The sequence below is a fragment of the Lepisosteus platostomus genome, chromosome 2 (assembly GCF_059453375.1).
Source record: "Lepisosteus platostomus isolate fLepPlt1 chromosome 2, fLepPlt1.hap1, whole genome shotgun sequence".
In the NCBI taxonomy this organism is placed as follows: Eukaryota; Metazoa; Chordata; class Actinopteri; order Semionotiformes; family Lepisosteidae; genus Lepisosteus; species Lepisosteus platostomus.
In genome coordinates, this window is record NC_142612.1 from 46,898,430 (window position 1) to 46,917,563 (window position 19,134).

Genomic DNA, 19,134 nt, shown 5'->3' on the forward strand with positions numbered 1-19,134 from the left:
GAGTGTTTCACACACTTTTGCTCCTATTTGTGTTCATCAAGATTTGGCTATCCATCAGGAGCTGTTTAGTGGTAATTAGGACTACAAATATAAAAGCAAGGTGAGGAGAGAGTACATTAACTTTAAACTAAGGAAAGAGTACAGAAATAGTTAAGCAAACAAAAAGATTATCACCAGTGATTTAAGAGCTCAGCTACAATGAAATTCAGCAAACACAATTGTCCCCTAAGTACCCCAGATGGTAAGCCAGATGACCCTGGAAATTTGTTGTGTGCACTGAAAAATTGGGATGGGTTTTCATATTTTCTACTTTAATAAAATTAGTTTATGTGTCAAATAGGCAGCCTACGTACTATCCTGAGTGACCAATTGTATTTAGAAAAAGTTATCTCCAGCAAATAGGGAGGTAAGAGAATGTGCCTGATTTTGGAACAATGCCAATCTTGTAAGCACAGGAAAGAATAGAAATACATGCTACAAATGTAAGTGACTAATTGTATTTTTAAAAAAAGTTCGTCAGCAAATAGGGAGGTAGGAGAATGTGCATGGTTTTGGAACACTGGCAATCTTGTGAGCACAGGAAAGCATGATAGATAATAGAAAAATATTTAAGGACTGTTCTAGGTTAATTTGAGAAAAATACAATGAGCGTCTCTGTTTCGCTTCCATGCGCATGAAATAAAAACTTCTTTTAACTTATGAGATGGACTCCTGAAACGGAAACGGGGGAAAATGAAAGCTTGCGGATTGCTACACCAGGTAAGCCCCACACTATTTGTGAAGAACTTTGTTTACCATTGGCTAAAGAGCTGACGTATTATGTGTGGAGAAAAAGCTGCTAAACAGCTCGACCTGCTGCCCCCTTCAAAAGACACAGTCACTCGTAGAATTATTGATATGGCAGATTATGTCAAAAATACGCTGATAGAGCACGTTAAGATGAGCAGATGCTTTTAACTGCAATTAGATGAGTCTATAGATGCCTTTGATTTGGCCAATTTGCTCATTTACGTTAGATACGAGTTTGAGGGTATGTTCCATGAGGATTTTCTGTTCTGTAAGCCGCTACCAACAAGAACTACTGGGGAGCACATATTTCAGCTTCTGAATGAATTTATCGAAGAGAATGGAATCGACTGGATAAAATTCATCAGAGTTTGTACAGACAGCGGTGTAGTTGCAAGAATAAAAGGTTGCTCAAGATATGAAGTGGACACACTGCGGCATCCACCGTGAGGCCTTGGATTTAAAATCTGTTAGACTCTGTTGTGAATTGTATCAAGGCTCGACCAATGAATTGACATCTGCTGTGCTCGACTAAACAGGCTCACCCCTCTCAATGAAATGGTGCTTTTTTATTGTTTATTTTTAATTGTTGTTGTTCCTGTTGTCATTCTGTAAAGTGCTTTGAGAAGCCACCTTTAAAGGCGCTATATCAAATAAAGTTTATTATTATTATATTTATTATATGTGTGTGAGTGTGTGTGCGTGCTCATGTTGGTCATTGAGATTTTCTGGGGCTCCTATGAGAAGATGACTTGTAGGTGGTACTTGGATGCTTTGGTTTGATCAGGGGTGGTACTTGGTCCAAAAAGTTTGAGAACCACTGTCCTAGAGTAATTTACAGAAAGGCTGCCCACATTTACAGCATGTTCAATGCTGTTCAATTAATTTACTGTCTTGTCTGCTATAACTGTGCTGTAATATTACAGTCCAGTTGTGCTGCATTTAGAATAGTGAAAAGATATTAACAGAAAATGTGCTTTGCTCAGATTAAAAAAAGAACTATACTACAGAGTAAGCTAATTCATAACTGATCTAATTAATTGGTTTTGTGACAATCCAGGGGTAGGGGTTGCCATCTTGCACATGTACATCTTGCACATCCTGCTCCCACTCCACAAGGCTACTGGCTCTCTCACAACCAGTGTCTCAGAGTGCCTTCTGGTTCTGTTTTCCAGCACTCCCGACACTCACTCTCATGCCTTAGGCTGTGTACTTGCAGCTGTCAAACTACCTCGTACCTGTGCCCGACCACCACTGCATCACTCTACACTTATGCAGCTGCTGGTGCACCTCAATCCCATGCCCAGCCACCACTGCTTACCAAACATACACAATTCAATCTGCCGCATCACTCCACTTCATGCCATGCATTTGAAGAGTGGAAGGTCCCCCTTCTACTCCCCTGCTCTCTGGACCATTCACTGCCAGAGGCCAGTAGTCCGACAGACCTTTCTTCAGACACCCAGACCCTACTGTCTTCTCAACCAACAAAGGTCTGCAGCTAGACAGACCCTACTCTTTCTCCCAATATTCCTTACTTCCAGGGGGGGGTCCCTCTACTGCACCCAACACCCAGGAACTCAAACACTAGCTTCTAACAGACTTGTACACTTTCATACAGCTGACACACAGATAGCCCTGCTCTTCTACAATATCAGGTTTCTGTCCATTTAAATTTTGTTTGTTTCTGAGGCTCGGTTTATTTCATCAGTCTTCTCCAAGAGTAACATTCTTCCTGGTCCCTTCCGCGTTTTCCTATACAATCCTCTTTGGGATTGTTGCTCCCCTTCACCCCCCCACCGGGGTTGTAGCACCTGTAAGGCAGAAGCGGTCTCCTAACCGCAGCAGCAGCGTCTCACAGCAGCTACTGTGTTACTTCAGCCAGACTCTCTCACTGCCAAGCCTCTGCGTATGGGAGACCTAATCAACCACATCCTTTCAGGTCTCAAATCAAATCAAGTCAAAGTTTATTTATCAAATGCACAACAATTCGGCGTGCAGCAGTAGTTGCTGGCAATGAAATGTCTTTTTCTGCGAGCTCACAAAAATCACAAAATTGAAGTTACGTTTTTGAAATTGAATAAAACTCAATGTGAGTAGAGCTGTTATGTGTCCATGGTGAATGCAATATATACATGTAGTGCATTATGCTGAATATAGTGAGAATTATGTGTCCATGTGGCCATTGCAGGTGATTTGCTAAGGAGCTACAGGTTGGCTATTTAGCAGTCTTATTGCCTGGAGGTAGAAGCTGTTCCGTAGTCTGTTGGACTTGGACCGAATGCTTTGGTACCGTTTACCGGACTGTAGGAGGGAAAACAGTTTGTGACTGGGATGACTGGGGTCCTTGAGAATGGACCTGGCCTTCTTCAGACATCTAGCTGAGTAGATCTCCTGGATGCTTGGTAGCTCACAGCTGGTGATAAGCTGCTCTGACTTCACCACCCTCTGCAATACTTTGTGATCCCGTGGGGAGCAACTCCCATACCAGGCAGTGATGCAACCAGTCAGGATGCTCTCAATAGTGCACCTGTAGAAGTTGGCCTGGATATGTGATGGCATGCCAAACTTCTTTAGCCTGCGGAGAAAGAACAGGTGCTGCCGTGCTGTCTTGACCACGGTGTTGGTGTGGTGGGTCCAGGTTAAATCCTCTGAGATGTTAACTCCCAGGAACTTAAAGCTGCTGACCCTCTCCACTGCAGTCCCATTGATGTGAATAGGTGTGTGGTCTCCACCCTGATGTTTCCTATAGTCCACAATCATCTCCTTAGTCTTACTGATGTTCAGAGAGAGGTTGTTTTCCTGGCACCATACTGCCAGGGTTTCAACCTCCTCCCTGTATGCAGACTACTCACCATCTGTGATCAGGCCAATGACTGTTGTATCGTCTGCAGACTTGATGATGGAGTTTGAGTTATGCCTGGTGACACAGTCATGGGTAAATAAGAAGTAGAGGACAGGACTAAGCACGCAGCCTTGGGGGGCTCCAGTGTTTAGAGTCAAGGTAGAGGTGCCCAGGGTTGGTGCCCACCTTCACCACCTGCGGACATTCCGTCAAGAAGTCCAGGATCCAATTACAGAGGGAGGTGTTCAGTCCCAGGTCCTGGAGCTTGATGACGAGCTTTGAGGGCACTATGGTATTGAATGCTGAGCTGTAATCAACAAACAGCATTCTCACATATGTTCCTTTCTTATCCAGGTGTGAGAGGGCAGTATGGAGGGCAGTGGCAATAGCATCTTCTGTTGACCTGTTCTGGCGGTATGCAAATTGCAGTAGGTTTATGGTGTCAGGCAGTGAGGAGGTGATGTATGCTTTGACCAGCCACTCGAAGCACTTCATGATAACTGATGTGAGTGCAACAGGGCAGTAGTCATTTAGGCAGCTGACTCTGGATTTTTTAGGAACAGGGACAGTGGTGGTTTTCTTAAAGCAGGAAGGAACTATAGACTGAGCTAGGGAGAGATTGAATATGTCTGAGAAGACATCTGCCAGCTGGTCTGCACATGCCTTCAGAACGCGGCCAGGGATGGCATCAGGGCCAGGAGCCTTGCGTGGATTGGTCTTTTTAAAAACTTTACACACATCCGCTCTGGATATGATCAGTGGGTTTCCCTCTTGGATTTCTGGAATCTTCCTGACTGGATCTGTGTTGCTGACCTCAAACCGAGCATAGCATGAATTTAGCTCATCAGGAAGAGAGGCAGACTGTTGTGTGATATAGCTGGGTTGCGTTTTGTAGTCTGTAATGGTGCGTATACAACTCCACATGGTCCGTGTGTTGCAGCCGTGATAATATGACTCTAGTTTTACTCTGTAGTTGTATTTAGCTCTTTTGATGGCTTTCCTGAGGTCATATCTGGATTTTTTGTATTTACCCATATCGCCAGAATTGAAAGCAGCTGTCCTAGCTTTCAGTTTGGCGCGTATCTCACCATTTATCCACAGTTTCTGATTTGGATATGTGCGAACAGTAATCCTGGGAACCACGTCTTCAATACATTCACTGATGTAGCCAGTAACATAGTCCGTATACAGATTGATATTATTTTTGGCAGCTTCGCGGAAGATCTGCCAGGTCTGCAGCCAACTCAAGACAGGTCTTGAGTAATAATTAATAATTTCCGTGGGTAGCTGCGTAACCTAATTAATAATTATAATTCCTTTAATAATTAATTCCATTAATAATTCCTTACACTTATATAGCGCTTTTCTGGAAACTCCACTCAAAGCACTTTACAGGTAATGGGGACTCCCCTCCACCACCACCAATATGCAGCATCCACCTGGATGATGCGACGGCAGCTATAGTGCGCCAGAACGCTCACAACACGTCAAACAAACAAAATATCCAGAAATAAAAGCTGATATTCTGTATTTTTGTCTCATATTTATCTTTTGATCTGAAGTGCAAATTTCAACTGTACAGAGCAATAGTACACAAATGACAAACTTCGTTTCACTGTCCCATTACTTACACTTTCCACTGTACAAAGCAAGCATATGTCATCCAAAATGATTGTCAAATAGCCTGATGCATAATATAGACAACAACATTTCAGATTCTATTTCCATACTGAATTGCCTGAAATACAAGAGAGTTTGGCCAACAAAGATTGATATTAACATTTACTCTAAGAGTAGAAAGATTGCAACAAATAGTTTATATATATACACAGTTTATGAAAATATGCAATTTTAACAAGCCATTATACAACTCTAAGCAATTCAGTTATTATTCAGCAAAGTCATGTTATATTTTTAACTCAATCAGCTATTAGTGGGGAGTAATGCAGCCAATTCAGAGATGGGGATTATTAGGAGGCCATAATTGGTAAGGGCCAATGGGAAATTTGGCCAGGACGCCGGGGTTACACCCCTACTATTTTTGAGAAATGCCCTGGGATTTTTAATGACCATTCCATCTAATCTGAAGGACAGCGCCTGTTTACAGTATAGTGTCCCCATCCATTGGGATCCACATGGACCACATGGCAAGCGCTCCCTGCTGGGCCCACTAACACGTCTTGCCAGGAGGTCTCACATCCAGGTACTGACCAGGCTCACACCTGCTTAGCTTTAGTGGGTTGCCAGTTGTGAGTTGCAGGATGATATGGCTGCTGGCATACTGTATCCTGATAACTTGAGCAATTTTGCCAAGAAGAATGAGCAAAAATTCCACTATCAAGAAGCTCAAAACTGATAGGGACTTACTTAAAGAGACACACAGCTGTAACTGCTGCCAAAGGTGGTCCTACCAAGTATTAACTCGGGGGGGGGGGATGAATACTCATGCATTCAATTATTTTCTGTTTTTTTTTTAATTGAGAAAAATGTCTGGATTTTTTTTTCACTTTGACATTATAGAGTACTTTGTGTTGATGAGTGGCAAAAATTCTCAGTTTAACACATCATGATTCCATGCTGTAACACAATAAAATGTGAAAACGTCCAAAGGGGTTGTAGACTTTCTATAGGTTTTTGAGAACTTCCCATTCTGTTGTTTTTAGGAAATTCTGATTTCCTGTATAAAGAATCCCTAAGTTAAAAACAGCCTCTCCTGGTAAGTGGATGCATTTTAATAGGGAGACAGATTTCCCATTCACTTTGTAGCATTTAGATTTGTATATAGAGATTCAACTATAGGTAGTATTCTGTTTAGTTTAGAAGACAGATCTCTCTCTCTAGTTGGCCTGTGTAGGTATTATATAGGTTTATATATTTAAGAGCAGCCTGGGGTTTTTCTGCTTGGTCAGGACATAGGCCTCTGGGACACATTTTTAAATAGGGTAACTTGTATGTTTATGTTGTGTGATATTTAGTTTGAGTTGAGTCATTATTAATAAATAATTGTCTAACCCAGTGTGGCTGACCTATTACTCTTTTCACCAAAGCTGTGCCAAAAAAATAAAGAACTTGGATGCTCGGGTATATTCTTGGCATATCTTTTTTTAATTTGGGAGTAACGATTATTTAATTTACTTGGTAAATTCCTGATTGAGGAGAGAGAAGCATGTGTGTTCTGGTGGAAGTGTTGTTTGATACTCCAAGAAGTACCAGAATCATGTAAGAAGAAATGAAGGTATAGATAACAGGTTGTGAAACAGAACTGTTAACTTTTGGCTGGTTCGTATTCAATTTTTTTCTCAGTGACTTCAAGCAGGTTCAAAGCTCCTCTTTGATAGTGGTTGTGGATTTGTCTTACTGAAACCTTTTAACAGAGTTGACTTCCAATATTGCTGTATTCAACCCTTTGTTTTGTGGACCTTTACATTTCTTCGTTTTTAAGAAATACTGTTGGATGACGGACTTATTATTTTTTGCATTGCCAGTCAACAAAATGATTATGTCTTTTGAAAGTCCAGGAACTCTAAATCTGAATGCATTTGTTTTGATACCATTGTTATTGCTATGTGTTTGCAGACAATCTTATAGATACAGTTCTATTCTGCCATATAAACAGTGTTATCTGTTGAATTCCTTTTATCGCTGTTGATCAGTCCAGTTATCCTGAAAGAGGTGGGATACAATCTTTGTTATAGTATGACATTCTGTCCTGCAAAAGGAGAGTTAAGGATTGACTGTTACAATTGACTGTTAATTGGTTGTATTGTGTTTCTTTCACATAGATGTCCCTATCAATGTTCTGGTTTACGACCAGACGATCAATGCCTCAGACTGTAGCTTTTGCCAGGTGAACTTGAACTTGAACTTGAACTTTATTGCCATATATAACCGGTACATGTACTGGTACAATGGAATTCTTATTTACAGAAAGTCTCTCATTTGTAAAACAAGTGTAAAAACAAAAAGTGCAGACAGTGCATCAAGACAATATACAAACAAACAGTAGACAATGTACACGTAAACAAGTAAACAGTTTGATTGTAAACAATACAGACATGTAAACAATGACTGGAGATGTGCAATAATTAAGAAATCATAATGAGGTAGATGGTGTAGGTGTGGTCCGAGGGGCATGGCTAAATGTGTTCGCCAATCTCACTGCTTGTGGATAGATGCTATTGAGGAGTCTGGTGGAAAGTGTCCATATGCTCTTATATCTCTTGCCTGAGGGCAGTGGGGTGAAGAGCTCATGCCTGGGGTGGTGACTGTCCTCTGTGATGGCCAGAATTCTACCACGGCAGCAGTCCGCATAGAGCTATTTAATCTCGGTGAGACCACAGCCAATGAACTTCTGGGCCATATTGACCATTCTCTGCAGTGCCTTTCTCTCTCGAGAAGAGGTGTTGTCGTACCACATGGTGATCCCGTTGGTGAGGATGCTCTCGATGGTGCAGCAATAGAAGTTCACCAACACAGGTACTGGCATCCCCCATCACTTGAGGCACCTCAAGAAATAAAGGCGCTGCTGAGCCTTCTTCATGATAGAGTCAGTGTTTACAGTCCAGGTTAGATCTTTAGAGATACAGATGCAGCCATTCAAAATGGGTGAGGTATTTCGCGGCATACCCCGGTGGGCGTGTCGCGGTATCACGCAGTTCACGTGTGTCACGTGGCTAACTATCCGGCGTCGCCTTGTAAAACCGCCAGGGGGAGCTTAACCTCTCATGTACAGCATTTGAGCCTTTAATTTTGAACTGTGTATTACAGCATGTTAATCATCAGTCATTAAAATGTTGGTATATTTTATGAAAGCAAGATTGCTCAGTTGGACAAAAGTACACAACCTACCTTTATCAGAAATATTTATGCATCAAAGCCTTTACTGAAGATATTACTAATAGTATTAATAATGGATGACTTTGGACAAGCTGTATACTCAAAGTATAATTTCTTTAGTACATTTGTACAAGCACTTGGAATCTGTCCAAGCCATACTTTGTCAGGCATTTTGTTTTACTTCAACGGGCATAAAACTTCCTTGCTTTTAACAGGGCGTTTCATAATTTCTAACTACGAAAATGATTTAAAATGCGACACTTATCATTCAACTAGAGCTTAAAATATCACAAGGATCCTCAAGAGCACAGCAAAGAGTGTATTAAAAGACACTTGTATTTATCAACGCTTTCTTTTCCGTATACCAGATTTTATGGAACCACTTCAGAGGGGTGTCAGCCAGTCAGATTCCAGGAATCGGCACTTTAAAGGAAAAATACACACCGGTATTCCATTTCTCCCTAACGATTTTAAGCATCGAAGTATTTAACTAGCATGTGAAATAGCGTGTGAAAAAGTGGTAGTTTTAAGCTTTTCTGCTAATATAATATGGAATCGCGTATCTAAAGAATTTAATAACGGTATTCGTGTGCTGCGACAGGGCTGTGTAGGGCTGTTTCGCCTGCCTGTTCATGCAAGCTGTCTTGTAGCCTACTGGTCTAGGTGCGTGACTACCAACTGGCAGGTTGTGTGTTCGAATCCAGCTGGTGCTGGACTTTTCTTCTAACAAACATTTCTTCGAAAAAATAGAATAACGATATTATGGACAATCAATTGACTTTTAGATTTCAAAATATCGCAACATGATCGATATTTGCGATATTTTGAACATATCTTCCCTTCTGACAGCGGTTCCTGCTTCTATTGTGTGTGTGTGCAACAGAGTAAATTTTCATAGAGAAATGGAGGCTGGACAGTATGCGTTACAATATAAACATTTATATTGATTTAAATCGTGTTCTGATTTAAATCGCAAACGCGTGTTTAATTATATGTGTTTTTTAATCATAATCAGGCTAATGCAACATAAATTGATACAGTATCTTTGTCTTCTAAGTATCTTAATAAACTTTCAGCATAGCTTTCTACCCGTCAAGATTTATATTTCTTGGGATTTTGGGATCAAACGTGGAAGGATTAGATTATAATCGTTTTTATTTGTCAAATACGTGATTGTATTTCTGAATGTTATGTGACACCTACAGTAGTTCACTGCTTTAAATACATCGAATTAAAAAAGTTATGTGTAGCACTTTAGATCTTTTTTCTGAACCAGGGAAAATCTGATCATGTTTCTCTATAACAATAATAAAAAACTTTATTTTACATATCGCCTTTAAAAGTGGCATCTCAAAGCAATACAGTAGATCGAAAAACAGTTAAAAGGGACCAAATTAAATACCAGACAATCGCAAACGCGTTTTCAATAAAATTATTTTATTCATTCAGCAGTTTGTGAGAGGGACATCCAGCAGAGAGAGACACACACACCGGTTTTCATTGACAAAATTGTTTTTTTTCAATTCCTCTTGTCAAACAGGAATGTTTTGTTTGTGGACAGACTGTTAGACAAGAGGAAAAGACCGCCTCCTCCTACGAAGCATTAATCGCGTATCTAAGGAAAATTGCAGTATACCTTTGTTCATGCACATCATTATACAGTATCTCAATTTGTATTTCGATAAAAAAAATCGTTTGCCCAGCCACTACTGTTGTTATTGTTTTTATCCTGTAAAGCGTTTCCTTTTTCTGCATTTTCCATTTCCTTTTTCTGATCACTCGCTTTCTGGATACACATCTCACCTGTCCTGTTCTTTGTTTTCCTGGTTTGCTGATTATGCCTGCTGCGGTCCACTCCTACCCTCACACCTAAAGAATACTATTTTAAATTTCTTGGCGCAGTTCATTAACCCTTGTATGTGCTGTCCGCGCCCAAAATGCAATTAAAAAAAAGTCAAAAACCGCGCTCAAAATGCAATTTAGAGCTTAATAAGATACACTCCACAGGCAAAATTAAAGACAAAATTAAAGACGATTAAAATCTGTAATCTTTTCACTTGTACTGTGAGTCATCGGACAGTTTCTGCTTTGTGTAATGATGGTGAGAAAGCTGTGCTCAATGTATTTAAGGAACTTAAAAGTAAAAGGAGATGCTTCATATTGCTTGACTAATTTTAAAAACCAAGTTATAAATGCAGACGCTCCCTCGGTGCCGCGCCGGGTGTAAATATCAAAGTATACATTCCCAACAAGAATTGTACCCATCTGTCATGCAAATAAAACACCTTGAATTGAATTGAATTGAGGGAGAGAGGGGGGTAGTGGGACAGATATACTGTAGACAGACTCAAGGCAAATAAGATACTTATGGGTACGCAGGCATTCACGACAGCAACATACGAAACGTTTGCACGTACTGTATAGTTAAGTTATTACTTGGTTTTCAAAGTGCAACGAAATACAATATTGTTGTTGCTGCTGTTCTGGTTGTTATTATCCCGTAAAGCGTTTTGAGAAGCCACCTTTAAAGGCGATATATACTGTAAAACCGCTGATTCTTATGGAATGTGTTCCGCAGGAGATTCAAATTTTTATTTATTTATTTTTTAATCGCGTATCTTAGGAAATCTCAGTATAACTTTGTTCATGAACAGTGGCATGTTACATTATCATTCGTTTTTTTAACAAGGCTCGCCAGCTAATGTGAATCGAAACCTGTCTTGCTAGCTTTTAAAGTCGTGCATGTGTAAACTGTACTAGAGGGCATGCAAGTTACTCTGCCCCTTTCAGCTGCAGGGAGTCCCTCTGCTGCAACACACAGCAGACAGAACGGGAGACTATTTCCTTTCATATCTGACACCAGTGAAGTAAAAGGGGTGTCTAAAGGGGTGATTTCAGACCACATTTTAGTTACTTTATTTTGTTTACTTTTAACATTTCTGTAATTTACAGTAGATGTCACAATAGAAGCCCAAAGCCTATTATACTCAGTCTAGCCTTGGATCCTCTGAGTCCCATGACTCAGTCTTGTCTGCTTTCCTAGAATAAAACCAGTTAAGTCTTGTGTACTATGCAATTTATATTTTCCGATTCCATGCATTCCCTTAATGTTTAGAGTTTACTATATTCTCCAGACTCAAACACATAAGTACTAATAGCTCTGTCCCTTTAGGAGACTCTTTGCAGTACTGTGTCCCACTACCCCCATGAATTCTTTAGGTTGGGTCTAATATTTTCCAGTAATATACAGAATGGGATACAAAATGCTGTCAGGCAGGTAACAGAAAAGAGAAAAATATAAATATTTCCATTTTACAGACCTTCACACATTTATAACATTTTGGCTCAATAAAAAGCTAACCCAATAATTAAATGTGATAAAGTATAGTTTGGATGTTTATACATTCATGTTAATCGTATTCTTGATATATTTTAATAAGTGTTCATGTTTCATTTGCTAACTTAGAGCATATTGTGCCATGAAGAATAAAATAGCTGCATGACAAGTGACTTCCTTCTCTCAGTGGAAATTAAAAGGTAGCCTGATAAATAAAAAGACAGTAAGGTTCCAATCAGGAGGAGACAATTCTTTCCATTTTTTTTGTTTGATTGCTGGTAGCAAACTGATCTGAGGATCTACTCCAGCTCTTTCTCTTTTTATCATACAGTAAATTTTATTTTCTTGCTTTCTGAAACACAATATAACAAAAAATAACCTCACAAACTCAAAGAAAAAATCCTTGCTCCCCCCCCCCTCCCCTTGGCAGTACTTCCTCCCATGCTTTTAACTAAGGGCATCTAAAATACTGTCAAACAGCTACAATGGTATCTCTGTACAAGGCTTTGACTGTGTCAATCACAGCACCTACCATTCCCTTACCAGCAACAACATGGATTCTAACACTCAGACATTAAAAAAAGTCAGGCCAAGAGAGAAAATACCGAGCTTTACAACATGCGGTACCAGTAACATTTTACCCACAGTAGACTCACCAACCAGATGTGTTTCAGTTTCTGTGATAAGCCTAGATTAATCATATCCTCTCCTCTAGTAGGAGCACCAAGTGTAAACATGTAACGTCCCTATTAAAAATAATGGCAAAACAGAAGTTCACTCTTTCTAGAACATACCTTCCTATGGACACTCCTAAAATGTCTAAAATAGTGTCCACAGCATCTCATAATAGAGGCAAATGGGGAACTACAAACTCATTTCACACAATGCCGTCCATGAGGGGTTAAATACACCCTGAGAGAAATTAATTTCTGGATAATTCAACGGCTGTGATTTCTGGAATATGTATTATCCCAAATATTTTCAAAAGAAATTGAATCATTTCAATGAATCTGTGCCATTCAAGTACCTGCTCCAGACAGTAACCACTGCTAAGGGTTTATATGAAGCTTGCATTAAAAGACTTTAAAAAAATGTCATATTCCCATAAAAAAGTCATGCCTTGGAGTATAGACCCCCAAAGGAATGCCATAGACTCAAACTGCAAAATAAACACATACAGAAAGAAAGTATTTGTATTGTAATTGCAAATCCTGGTATGAGTGATTGGTATGACTTTCCTCATTACAAATCTCTTATTAGAATTTAAATTTCTCTGTAACTCCAGGTCAGAACAGAGAAAATGTAACTGCCTTAAGGAGTTTACGATTATGAAAAATAGAAGGATAAGCATGATACGTATGTCTTCTGTCATTTTCTAAGTCATGTTACTGAGCACCAAATCTTATTGAGAATATGAATCCATTTAAGGTTTATACCATTAAAGTAAAGGTTTATTCCATGCTGAAAATGTTTGTACCAGACTTTTCTGAGGCCTGTTTAATTGTGTCTGAAGTCTGATGTTGTAAATTTTATTGTTAAAAAGATCCATGAAAATGTCACTACTAAAGTTAGCTGGTACTGTTGGTATTGTAAGTGGCAAGTAGAGCTCATAGTTTACCGCTCCTGTCTTTCTGAGCAAGGAAGAGCTCTTCATCTGCAACATATCTTTATGAAAGCGACCCTTTAAGAACAAAACAAATTCCATAATTTGGTAACACCATGGCTGAGTCATTCATGCCTACCTCAGACATTGTACTACACTCATACTGTAAGTACTTCACACAAGTGCCAGACATCTTTTTCAACTTTCACTTTAGCAAGTGACAGAACTATAACAATAATTTATTATTAATTACTGGCAAAGGATTGTGTACAGCATATAAAAATTCTCACATACACATACTGTATATCATTAAAACCTACACTTGTTCTCTCAAATCTATAAACAATAGTTTTATATATTTATTTATTGGAAACTAGCAAGTGCACAAAAACCAGGCAGACAGTTGGTAATTCTGTTTGATAGGCATGCTCAGTATTATATCAGGGCAGTACCAGGGCCGTTCAACACTCTGTAATGACTATAGGTTATTGTGAAGTTAAAGGGAACTTCAGAGATTGTGCACTTTAAAATTATAAAGTGTTTAATAACCTTGCAAGGGTTTGTTGCTTTTAGTTATCTGTCACAACTTTTTTTTTTTCTTTGAGCAGGAGAAAGCCTGGATGAATTTATGAGAGATTTAAATGGTTGAGCATGTGAGTTTGAGGTAACATGCAAATGTGTGTTTCATGCATGAAGCACGAGATATGATATGGCGGCAGATGGTTCACTGAAATTGCTGCTGCAGACAATACAAGGTACAGTATAAAGCTACTGTAACTGCTTATCATTTTTGTCAGAAGTATGAGATTTTATTTTGAAGATGGGTACAGTACAAAACAAATGTTTTCACATTAAAGGACACATCAGTCTTCTGCATTTGGAGAAATTCGCTTTCTAATGTAGAGTATTGAGATTATTTTATTTCAATGAAATTCCTCCAAAATTTAACTTCTGGACATATACTAGAGAAATTGAAGATTGAAGACTTTTGTTCAATGTTACATGTTGTGGCCTGAAAAAAGACACAGGCACATCCTTGCTTGTGACCTAATCTTCTTGCTGAAGTGTCAAGAAATTCTGCTAATAGGCAAAATCCCTACTCAGCAAGCTGTGTGAATTGTTATGTGTAATGTTCAACCGCATCCATAAACTTTGGATAAATTAATTGCTTTGGAAGTACAGGGGTATGACTCATATTCATTCTATTCTATTTCAGCATTTATTATTGTACTGTGCTGTAAACTTTTTCTGTGCCCAGTCACATTATTTTATAGCGTTTATATTGCGTTATTAAATCCGGTGGCGCTGTGTGTTAGTTTCCTGACTCCCATGTCACATGGTCTGTGATTGAATCCCATGGAACTATGACTTTATTTTTTAACAAACATTTCTTTGAAAAAATGAAACGTTTCCCTTGGTCAGAGATTAAATAAAACCTCACTCGCACCAAACAAATTTATATTTCTAAATATCATGACATGATCGAATTTAAGTCTTTTTAATAACAATGAATAGTCACCTATCATTCATCTCTAAATAAACTTTATTTTATATAGCGTTTTAAGCGAATAGGTAATTAGATTGCTCATAAACTTAATCGCTTTTTCTACATAAACACAGCGTGATTGCTCTCTGAAAATGCTTTTCCTTAAAGCGATTCTATTGAGGGAGTAGCCCAGCTACCACTTAACACTGTACTTCCTACTTTGAATACCTGTGAGACCGGTTTAATTCGTCACAGCCAGCACTCCGGGAGGGAGGGGGTTGAGTAGTGGAGGCAGGCGAGATTTCCAGCGAAAGACACCTCCCCCTCAAAAACCCAGTAAGCAGTAATGCTTTAAATCGAAAATCGAGGTAGATTTTGAGGATGATAAAGAGGGTAAACTGGGATGGGAGGAGGGTTTGGTTTTGCATTAGGGGCAGAAGATTTCCCTTGTAAGTGTAGTGGTTTGATGGGTTTACTGAGACAATTATTAATTGTAGCAGTAATTCACGAGGTTGTTCGTTGGGGCTTTTAGAAAATCAATCGTCAGAACAACTAACAACGCACACACACGGGTTCAATACACAAGATACATTTATTAATATAAACTGTGCACCAAACATATACTAGTCTGCCTGGATACGAGCAGCAGACCTTACTGTGAGGGTTATCAATATACAAGGTATATAATCTCGAAGAGATGCAAACACAAAGAGATACACAACAGAGAATATATGTCAATATATATCGTTCGGTAACCAAATCGCTAATCAGTGTTATTACCCACTGTTACTCTAAACTCTGAAGTAAATACATTACTCATGAATTAAATTGATAACAACTTGTGTTGAGGTACAATTGAATTCTCGAGACGCAATGTAGAACATGGGGTTTACTTATCCACTGTGTTTGGATTTGGAATTTCCCGGCACGAACACCAAACCAGCTGACAGGCTCTGTTGCAGCCTCTGTTCCAGCGGTTGTCCAATGGGCGTTGTGTCGGCGTCCTCTGGCTACCGGCCAACCAGTCAAGGTGCAGCTCGGAGTAGGACGGGCGGAGGAATCTAACTGCGGCGCGCAGGGCAGTCGTTGCTCCGAGGGGATCTACCAGCAGTCCGGCTGGCTAGTAGAAAGTCTCTATGCACAGAGTGTGACCGCGAGTCCTCACAAGTCACTCTTTTGCCTGGGAAGAAACTGGTTCGTTCCCGGTCCAGCGCTGCTTCTGAATAAGCTATTCAGGTTGTCGACGAGGGTCCAACTGTAGGCTGCCGTTGATCAAGCGGAGCATTCACGTTGGTAGAATCTGAGTACGTACGGGATCCTCGGCCTCGCGCTTAGAACAAAGTCCAAGTCCTTTTGCAGACAACAGCAGTTGTCACGTGATTGTCTCTGAGGATGCGCGAAAATGGCCAAGGAGAGCTCAGAACTGAGCTTGCGCTCCCTTTTTGATCAAGACCCAGATGTGTGCTGATTGGTTGAGAGTTTGGCGGGCATTGGAGACCCATGTGGTATTACCACGCCCTGCCAGTCCCTGATTGGTTGGTCAAGGTGAGATATAAGTCACTTACTCTTGACACTTAGGAATGCAGTCCAGATGTCCATTCGGCACTCCCTAGACTGATAGGCGACAATGGATGACCATTGATCATGATAGCCAGGCTTAGCTAATTGCATCCCCGTCTGGGAGTTTGTTTCTTATCACAAGAAAACATCTTAAATCAGCTTGCATGAATTCTTTCTCTGTGGCTGCACCACAGAGATGGAGGGTGAGATGGGGCCTCTTTTAGGAGCATACCAACGCTTAATTCTGTCTTATTAACAAGCATTGCCGCTACATATCCCCCCTTTTTGAAGGTCACGAGGTCCTGAGGCGTTGTTGCCTTCAAAACAAAAACAGAGTTATGTGATGTCTGTTGTACCCCGGTGGATTCTACCACCCAATATTCACATTACCTCTCGAGAATTTGTACAGGAAATAGTGTTGGAAAGAACATTGCGTATACCTGCTCTCAGTTATAAGGTACATAGAAATGAGGCATTGGGCGTCATCATTAGCCCTAGACCTTAAACTTCCGGCAGTTCACTATCAGTATCGGATAGCTCTGCAGCAGACAGACGTTTGGGAGTGGTTACCTGATTTCGGTGATAAACCATTGCTCCCTTTGTCTCATTCAAACTACCCCGCAAGGCTTTGATACAAGAGAACAGCATCCAACACATTACCCCAGCCATGATCCAGCTAGCCAGCAGCAGTGTCAAGATGACCACGTTTACTGTTCCTAGCGCCCCAGAGGATCCACAACGACTGTGCTTGGGACCTACCAGTGTAGTTTTTAAGTTTGTATCGTTGAGAACAAATTCGACTACCTGTACACCCTCAAGACTTACTGTCTCTTGGATTCTCTCATCCAAGTCAACGCTGTGTCCTCTAAAAGCGTCCACAATCTCGAGTTCCGTTTCATACAGTTCCGACTCCAGGTGATACAGTGCTAAATCGTTGAGATGCACTATAGCTCCTTCAGGAACTTGTAGAAAAACTGTTTGGTTGGGTAGCTGCACTTCGGTAGCTGTATCATGTCTGTCATAGGTTATTGTAACCGTTAACTGTGGTGTGCTGACCAGCCATTTCTTTCCCACCTGCTCAACCTGGGGTTCGTTAACCTCACGTTTGCTCGTCAATGTGGCTTTACACTTTTCAGTGGCAGCCCCCTTTCTGATACCACACAACCTCTGAGTTGTGTCCCTAAGGAATGGCTTACTTGTGTCCCTAAGGAATGGCATACCCAGTGGATATCCTTGGTTGATATACACAGTTCCAAGTTTGGAACAAGGTACAAATTCGGATCATCCTCATGGTAAGCTACGAGCGGTGGGGTGGTCAACTTCACATGCATGTCCCCCCTCCAGAAGCCAACGTTCGATATAGACTTGAGTCTATAGATATCCTTGCTACTCACGATGGGAAGGTTCAACAGGAAACCTATTTCCTTGGCTTCGGGGTTGACATGTATGGGAATGGCACTGCCTAGACTGTATGCAAGATGTACTTGCAATGGCTGCACCATCTCAGAAGTGGTTGTCTTCAGTACTTCTTCTACTAAGGACAGTGGAACCAAGTAGGTTGGAATCTGTCCCATGGCTAGGCTAGTTACTGTGGCACTAAGCTCCCTAAGCAGATCCTGCATCAGCATTCTGACCTGTTGCACATAAGCATAGTCCCACTGTAACACGTCGACAATCCTGCCCACGGTGTGGAGGGTGTTATTTAACACTGCTGCATGAAGGTTTACTGCTAAAATTGTGCCCTGTAAGGTTTTCCCTAGGCTTTCCAGCCGCTGCTGCTGTTGATACAGCTTGTCATAAATTTCTGGCATTTCCTTACGTAACCCAGACACCTGCCTTCTCAGGGTGGTCAGGGTGACAGTGTTAGCAGCAAACAGACTGAAAACAGCGAACCCACGGCGGAGGCCAGACCAATCAGACCCCCCAAGAACCTTTTGGGGCGGCTGAGGCCTGTCATCTCCTCCTGGGTGACTGTTGCCTTGCTCAGCTGGCGGAGCATGTGTATAGTGTCTAGCTGGGCATGCCATACAGTATCCCCAGCCCACTGCCTACCATGATAGGACACCCTACTGTTCATGTTGATGTGCTTCCGAAACACATCATGTGGGTCCAGCCGTACATACACTCGCTGAGTATATGTTCTGCAATTTGTTAACAACAATCCGGGAGCGTCCTGCAGGACTATGCCGGTAGGAGGACCGGGTTCCACAACTTCAAGGGGCTGTGTTGAGGCGATCCACAGTCCTGTCAGGACCAGCCGTGGCAGTTTTAGGATTCCCATTCCGGAACACAGATGAGGCACATGGTGCAGTTCCACTCTATTTTTGAATATATTTTCCTAGCAGGACCTACACTACAGTACCTAACTACCTGCAACTACAAAGGGGCACCCCCCTCTTTGATCGGGTTTAGACTTTTAACCCTATTCTGTGTCCTCCGGCGCCATTTGAGATGGGCGATACAACCGGAGGTGGTTGCGATGCACCCACTTGTAGACCAGAGATTGCCTTCCCTTCTCAATCCGAATTCGATAAGCTACCGGTGATACCTTATCGACAATCTCATGGGGTCCTGTCCAACTGGGTAAGAACTTCCGGGCCACCCCTGTGGGTTTGGCAAATTGGAAGTACAGGACCTTGTCTCCTACTTGGAGTTCCTGGTTAACTGCCTTTCGGTCATAG